Consider the following 9,495-nt stretch of genomic DNA (forward strand, 5'->3'; position numbering starts at 1 on the left):
TATTTTCAAAGTTCAATTCTAGATATATTTTCATCATGATATCTTTCTTGTTAACTTGAATTATTTCAAAAAAATATATAAGTCACTTATCTACATAAATTTCATTTTTAGTTTTATTATAGTCAATTTTATTATAAATTAAATTATTTCCAAAAATAACTTGTTCATTGATATTTTTCATTGATAGATATAATAAGAAGTGAAATTTTATTAAAATAAATAAATATTTTTTATGATTAAATTTCAATTAAATATTTATGTAGGGTAAAAATGTTAACTAAATAGTTTTGTATAATTATTTTATAACAATCATTATAAAGGATACAATAATTTATCATATTATTGTCAAACTAAAATATACCTTAAATAAAAATAAATAAATTCACATAATAATTAGTGTAAAAAATTAGTTGCCAAGCATTTTTTTTATTAATTTTCATTAATCTGGCAACAATAAATACATTATAATTAAGGTAACTATATAAAAGATAGTTATTATTAACGAATAAAAAATAAAAAATGATATTGATTGTATTTATTATTACATATTTATTATTTTTTAGGAAATAAATATGAGACTGTCCCGTGATATCACCCCATAGAACAAAATATTTTTTATATATACTCAATCTCTTGATGCCTTTCTTTGCAAGAACTGGATGAGTCATTTCTTTAAGGGTACTTAAGTTTATTTTTTCTTTCTCTTATGCTATCAACTAATGATGTATAAAACTTATTTTTCAGTGAAAACCTTGTGCGCATGATGTATCAATAATGGACTTTGAAATACTTTGATAAGCTAAAGAAGAGTAGTAAAAATACTTTGTTTTATATTGGTTCACTCAACCTGAGCTACGTACACTTCTCCTTTACCAACTAGTAAAGGGTTCCCCTAATCAAACTTGATTACAACAAGTATTCTTTTCTGTCACTCTTGGCTTACAAGTATTTTCAAGACCACTACTGACACAAACCTTAGACTCCCCTTGAGTCTAAAAATACCTAAGTATTATTTTGTCACCAAACCACTCCTGACTTTCGCAAACAAAAGTTTGATATAGAATTACAGATTCTTTGCAACACTCAAAGAGTGAATTTACAATGAAATTATAATCTCTCACAAATACTTTGTATATTACAAAGGATGGACTCTCATAAGCTCATTGTGTTTCTCAATAGATGATTTTCTTTTCTCTTGTTTCTTGATTCATGACTTTTGTTTTTTTCTGTACGTGTTTGTCGTCGTTCTTCAACCCTTGATGTTGTATTTATAAAGAGAGACTCGTAATTGTGGAGAGTATCTTTCAAGATTAAATAATATGACTATTGTGCAGCTTGATCTTGTTTCCTAGAATAAGCAAATATTGCGCGTCTTTACTTGACAGGATCAGGACTTTCCATATCTGTCATTCATAACTCAATATGACCGTTATACATATAAAAGGAAATATAAGATAGATTCACAAATATGTTCCTTTTAAACAGAATCATATAAATAGGAATAAACTGATAAATTCAAATAAGCGGTCATATTCCAACTGGTGTTTGAATAAATTAAACGAGTATTTCCTTTTTCCAGTAGACAAGATATCCACTAATGCATAAGTCTCACCTAGTGTTGCTTTCAGTCATCAAACTTGTTAACTTACATGCAAAAAATTGGTTAGCATAAATTTATGTCTTTATTTTCATTAAAACCCTAAGAAATGTATGGATCATTCAATGTCTAACACTAAGTTCATTCTTGATCAAAATGGAAGAAAATAACAAAAGAGTTGTCAAGGTTGATGACAAAAAGTCTGTGTCAAAAAATATATCCAAACATGATATGTATCATCTCAACTAAATATTGTTATTTGCAATCTACTCAGACCTAATAAATATTATAGTTGAAAGTGTGATTTGATTATGATGAAGGGACTACTCACGTGCCCTGTATTCATGTTATACTTGTTTGATACATATATGACATATGCCAACTCCATATGATCATGTGTATCAAAGGAGGCCATTCTCCAATCTTTATCCTATGGTTGAGGAATTAGAGTTACCCCCACTGCTGCCATAGGATAACTCTAATTCTTTAGCCATAGGATAAAGATTGGCGAATGACCTCCTTTGATCCACAAAATCATAAGATAACTATAATTCTTTAGCCATAGGATAAAGATTGGCGAATGAACTCCTTTGATCCACAAAATCATATGGAGTTGACATATGCCATATATGTATCAAACAAGTATAACATGAATACAAGGCGCGTGAGTAATCCCTTCATCATTATCAAATCACTCCTTCAACTATAATATTTATCACGTCCAAGTAGATTGCAGATAAAAATATTTAGTTGAGATGGTACATATCATGTTTGGTTAAATTTTTTTGCATATACTTTTTGTCATCTGGCTTTACAACTCTTTTGTGGTTTTCCTCCATCTTGCTCAGGAATGAAACTTAATACCTGCTTTGATGAATAAACTTCTTTTATATCAAATACCCCAGGAGTAAGAGATGAATAACAGAAAGAAACCAATCCATAGGAAGAAAAAGGTGAATGTTTAGTTGAAACTATGACTTGTTTTTGCAATAGATAGATACATATATTGTTTCAACATAAAATCATTTCCCTTCTTTGCATTTGTTTTTCTAGGAAAAAGGTTTTAGAATTAAGGAGACTGGTTTAAAAATTGCATATGGGTTCCTTAATCACATGATCATTTTCACCCACAAACCAATGAAGTGCTCTGTTACAAGCAAACAAGTACATATTCATAAACAAAGACCATTCGAGAAGAAAACAACAGGAGTTCCAAAGTTCCAAACTTTTGGAACTCAACAATGACAATATCAACGAAATTTGATTAAAAGAAAAAAACCAATACTTTACCACACTAAAATAGGGAGTAATTGGGAGCATGGTTATCGAACTTGCAAGTTAACTCACCTACTCGTTCTAGTTTACGAGTCTAGATGCAAGGGGTGTGTTAACTCGAATTCAAACTCATATTTGGCCAGACTTGCAGAAGACTAAGAATGACTTGGGCAAACTCAAACTACTCGTGAGTTTTTAACTAAGTCGACGAGCTTTCTCATTTTAAAAAATTTGCCCAAAACACACATCTTTCTTCTCTTTGATTGAGGGTTTTTGATCTCCCATGTCCCAATTACAAATCATGTCGCTTATCTCCCCACTCCATTATGATTTGATTTTTCCTCTAAATCGTGAGTCCATTTGAAGGGGGCACCACCATTTTTGTTAGAAAGAAGAGGGAGGAAGGTGATAGCTGATGAATGGAAGAAGAGAACGAATTAGGGTTGTTTTAGGTAAGTGGGTTTGGGCCTTACTCAAAATTGGCCCATTCTCTATAAGTAAGTAGATAATGTATAATTAAATAAAAATATAATTACTATAATAAGATTTGCTAGGTTGTAGTTATTAATATTTGTCAAACCCCCATTCGTAATCTTTGGTCCACAAATGTGTGGCCATAGGATTTGCTAGGCTATAGTTGTTTCTTTCCTTTCGCAAAAAAAGTATAATAAGAATAAAATGCATAATTATATATTAGAAATAATAAAGTATTACATAATAGAGATAAAATATATAACAAATAACGATATATAAATATGTTTTACGCCATTACTTTAACACTTTGTCTTAGATTTTGACATGTGTATGAAAGATTTTGTTCTTGTATTTTTTTTTCATTTTAGTCTTTACAAAATGTTTTTATTTTATTTTTCGTCCTTAAAGTGTTTTAGATAACTCTTTTTTTACTGTTTAAAGTATTTTTTTTATTGTTCAAAGTGTTATCTAAAACGGTTTAAGGATGAAAAATAAAACAAATACATTTTACAAAGATTAAAACAAAACAAAATTGTTTAAAGGGATTAAAATAAAAAACTAAATTATAAGAAAAAAGTATATATTTAAGCCTTAATTTTAAATTTTGTTTCCTTCCTTTCTTGACCCAGCAAGTTATCACACGACAATGAAATCAATGAATAAATAACATTTCAATCCCTAGTTTTGGGAATGAATTTTATGTTTTCTACACAATTTTGTAGAATTTCAATTTTATGTTTTTGTGTTTACTTTTGTAAACATAAACTCAATTACATTACGCTCTTACATTGTTTTATGTCTAAAAGTAATTTAATTGAATTGTCCCTAGAGTTTTGCTTCTACTATTTCTCAAGTTCATTATACTTTCTCTCGTTGGTTTACAGGTAAATCAGGTTTGTGACTTCTAACTACCTTACTCTTCCTAACTACATGTTTTGGTTATTATTATAATGAAGTATAGTTTTTAATCTGTCATTTGGTTTAACATTTGTGTATAAGGAACACCCAGACACACTTTACATGTGAAAGTCACAAAGTAGTAGCAAAACTTGATCATACTTTCTTCTTTTTTGTTTGTTCTTGACCTGTTGTTTTATATGAGAAAGAAGTTTTGACTAATCTGGAGTTTGACCAAAAAATAAATAAAGTCTAATCAAGAATTATTTTCACCAATAATCAAACTCAACTTAGTTGTCATTATACAACATTATCATGTTAATCACAAATAAAGAATAATTCTAGTATTGTATCTACATTGATTCTAATATAAAAAATTTCTACATCCAAATTGGCCTTGTAACAAAAAAACATATACACAATATTCTATAATCTAAATGTACAAACAATCTATTCCAACAATCTATTGACGAATAATTGACCAACCAAGTTTGACCCCATTAGAACCAAACAAATTTTGATGGAGACTCCCTTTATGATCAAAGCGCAGATGACAATTATTCTCTATAACCTTCTAAATGAGTAGTAATTAACACAACAATAATCAAACAAGGATTCAGTGAGTGCAATCATTCTTTATTTTAGTGAAATCCTTAGGGCAACTGTTGTCAAGAGAGGATAATGAAACTTAATAATGCAAGACATAGAATTAATTATTTTTAATTTTCCAAGTAATTGGGTTAGATAATACATGTAACTTAAAATATCACATAGAATGCAAAAAAAAAAAAAAACAACAATAGTTTTTATATGTATAGAAGTTATATTGCAATATAATAGATGAAATTATTGACATTTATGAAAAAAAGTATTTAATGAAATATAAATTTTATAATAATATAATGTTAATGTTATTAATAAGATTAAATTTGCACTAAAAAAATAAGATTAACTTTTTAATAATGTAATGCGAAGAGAACACATTTTGGTAACCATTTAATTGATATAAAATATTCACTGACTTTGTTAGACTACTCTCCTTTTGTAAACATGATTGATTACTTTTAGTGAGATTCTCCCCTCTCAATCTCAATCACGCCTTTTCTATCTAGAAGGTTTGAAACCAAGATCCTACTTAAAGAGAATCAAATCTAATACCACTTGGATTAATGACTTGTTGGTAAGCAAAGAAAGCATATAGGATATCTTTAGTTGGTTATAAATTCATATATACTTGCGCACAAAATAAAAATATATATACTTATCATCCAATCGTTACTAAAAAAAATTGTACCCTTCAATCGTCATTGAATTGACAAATAAAACCATTTTTTATCCTCTTTTATTTTCTTTAGGTCACTTTATGCTTAAGCATTCGAATGAGTTATGTATCCTCGAATCGCCATTGGATTGAGCCCAATAACTAATAAAGCCGATCGGATCCCTATTGGTTTAGCCTATAGGGTTGACGAGCATTTTGTGCCTTACTTAAATTAATATTCGTTCTCATCTAAATAACTACTATATAATAAATTCCACAAGAAATCTATGCATGAACAAAATATTTATAAACTATATATGAAATTTATGATTAAAATTAAAAAATATTTATAAATGATTTTTTACAAAGTCTGTGTGTACATTCTCATTTATTAATTTTAAATTATAGTTGTATTTTGCTATATGATTTTCATTGTTATTAAGAATAATAATGATAAAGGTTCATCACAAAAAAAAAAGAATACTAATGGTAATAAATATAGTAATTATAAAATGAAAATAGAAATTATAGTTATTCTTTTAAAAAATTCCTTTAGTATCCGCCATAGTCTGGACATATATATTTAATTATTTATTAAACAATTATTTATTGAACAAATAACATAATTAAATTAACTATGTGTATCAATAATGTTTTTTGAAACCATTTACTAAAATGTTTAGATTGAAGTTAAAGAAATTACTTAATTTTTTTTTGGTATTTATGTAACTTGTTGGTACAAAATTTAACTAAGTTAAACATTTTATTAACTAATTAAGCTTTTTATAAGACTAATATAATTTCAATAAAAAAAATATTTTAAGTAAAATTACTTAACCTTCAAAATTCTTATGTGTTTATTAAATATTTTTTATTCACAAATAACATAATCAAATTAGCTAATTGTATCATGAAAAAATTGAAATCATTTCACTCAGATAAATAATACTAAAACATATTTTCAAAAATTTAAGAATCGTGAAAATATAAAATTTTAGCCATTAACAAATAATTATTTCAATTTAAACATAAAAGATGAAAATACAATGGGATAAATATGTTTTTAGTCCCTATGCATTTTTTTCTCTTGTTTTTAGTCCCTGAAGTTTCATATCATTTAATTTAGTCCTTGTAATTTATTAAAAACATCTTTTTAGTTTCTCTCTACGCATATTTTTCACAGACAACGTTAATTCTTAGGAAGTGAGTTATTGTTGGTTTTTGCTTTTAACAATAATTTTTCCTCACACATGCATTCCTTTCATCCTAGTTGCGAAGGATAAGATGTGGATTTCGAACCACAACTCCTATGTACAGATATTGACAAGGAACCGTCACTACTAAATAATAGATTTTTTACATAAGTTATTAAGGACTTTTAATATTGGTTATTCACCGATGTTAAAGTATCAATGTTAACATCGATTGTTTAAAAACCATCTAAATCCATTAACTGATTCATGTTGTTTAAAAATCGATGTTGTTTTAGCAAAAAATAACATCGGTTTTGATAAGAACTGATGTTGTTTTCTTCTCACCAACATCGTTTTTTTTATTCTTCTCACCAACATCATTTTTTTGAAAAACTGATGCTGTCAATAAACAACAACATCGATTTTTCATAAAACACATGTTGTTTTTTGTTTTTTTTACTATTCTATTTATTTTTTTAATTACCAACCTGTAATTAATTCATATAACAACTTATCAATGTTGTAAAAAACACATAAAATAAGTCATACACCAAAAGTTATAAACAAAGTATGTCATGCATCAAGAGTAGTTATAAACATTTATAAATAAAATATAACATAAATGTGTTTAGGATGTTCTAATATTTCTCATAAAATATATCACGAAGACTTATAAACAAAAAATTACAAATTGATAATAATAGAGTAATAATGTACTTTAATTACAAACAAATCCAAAATAAAATAAAGTTAGAAGTTGCATCCGGTAACTCAAATATAATTTGAGTTCCACTAAGCAAATTTTGTGATTGTGCAAAATTTCTCCATCCATTTCAAATTTTTGCAGTCTTCCTATAATGATTATAAACTATCCTACACTCCGTAGTCCATTCCAAGTTCAAATGGGTGAATCTTTTAGCTCTCATAAATGAGTACATGGTACTCAAAACATCCTAAAATTAGCATGAAATTCATATTATATATATATATATATATATATATATATATATATATATATATATGATTTTAAAATTTGACATACAGAGGGGTGTTTAATTACTCACTAAACTGGTGCAAGTTACTTTGTACTCAGTCAGTAGGACTTTAAAAGTGACTGAGTTAGGAACTTGGTGGTACAATGAGTGTCATTTAGGGTAAACTTTTGGTTCAGAGCTGCTTTTAAAGATGGTGAGGAGGAAAACACTCTTTCCAAAGTGGGTTAAGGTCACCTGATGATTTCAAGTGAACCCATAAAACTCTCTGAGTTCTGTCCATCCAACTAGTAGAGCCGGGCTAACCAGATCTTGGTTATATATAACAGAGTACATGTTGCTACTTGAGTGTAGCAGATTCCAAGTAGGGTCTTGTTCATCTTTCCATCTTATAACAAATGATCTACTGACTTCACCATAAGACTACATTTAACCAACAAATTAATATAAGCAAATGTGTTATATCATGTCATATTTCTTTGAGAATAACGTTGAAATTTCTAACTTGATCCATAACATGAACAATGCTGAACATTTCCTCTGTTTTATTGTTAATCTTCACCATTGTGTTAGTCATTTCCATCCAGTTCTATTGATCTTCATCCATCGTTTATAAGCTCCATTTACAATATAAACATTACATTAAGTAGATTTTGTCAAACCATCTAAATCCATTAACTGATTCATGCACAAAGTGACTATGCACCATGCTTATCTAAGAGCTTATTCCATGCAACAAATATAATGAGGAACCAGAACCATGCAAAACATAACCTAAGTAAATTTGCAACCCAAACAGAACCTAAGTAAACTAGAACCTAAGTAAAATTTCACTGATTTCACTATAAAAAAAAGACCTACATTTTCGAAAACAACCAGAACCATGAACAACCAAAACAATGTCGAAAACACTATTGAATCCAACCAAAACATTGTCGAAAACAACTAAAACAACCAAAACAATGAACAAGAAGAACAACCAAAACAATGTCAAAAACACTGTCAAATCCAACCAAAACACTGTCGAAAACAACCAAAACAACAAAAAAAAAAACCAGAACCATGATTTCACTATCAAAAAAAGCTTCAAGAGAAAAACATATTGTCAGAGCGAGAGTGGTAGTGACACCTACACCGTGAGCAAGAGTGAGATCGTGAGAGAGAGTGAGACTGACAGTGATGACACCGTGATCGACAAGATAGTGGTTTCACTGTGAGCGAAGGGTGGTTTCAGCACTGCGAGAGTGAGAGTGAGACTGACAAATGGTTCGTGAGGGAGATGAGTCATGAGGGAGACGAAGCGTGAGAGAGAAGAGTGAACTGCTAGAAGCGCAAAAAAAATTATAAATAGGACAATACAACATTGGTTTTTTTTCTTCCAAAAACCGATGTTAACGTGAGTTTGTTAACATCAGTTTTTTCAAAAAGAAACTCAAGTTAACATCGGTTTTTGGAAAACTGATGTTAACACACTCATGTTAACATCAATTTTTCGGAAAAACCGATGTTGACGAAGTCACATTATTTACGATTATGCTACCACATTTTGGTTTACATTGTTTTTCTATAAAATCGATGTTATTCTAATTATGCTAAAAGTAAATTTTGTAGTATTCCATGTGAATTTATAGATCTGCAACATGAATTGTTGAAGAATGAAGGTGAAAACAAAGACATAAATGGAGTAGTTGAAAATTAGGGCTTGATGTGTTTTTGGGAGATATAAATAATTTTTTTTAAAAAAATCCATGTCATTGTAATTATTTTATTTAAATCTCATAGTCAATTCTAACAAACAAAATTAAC

Source organism: Glycine soja, chromosome 17 (genome assembly GCF_004193775.1).
Source record: "Glycine soja cultivar W05 chromosome 17, ASM419377v2, whole genome shotgun sequence".
NCBI classification, from domain to species: domain Eukaryota; kingdom Viridiplantae; phylum Streptophyta; class Magnoliopsida; order Fabales; family Fabaceae; genus Glycine; species Glycine soja.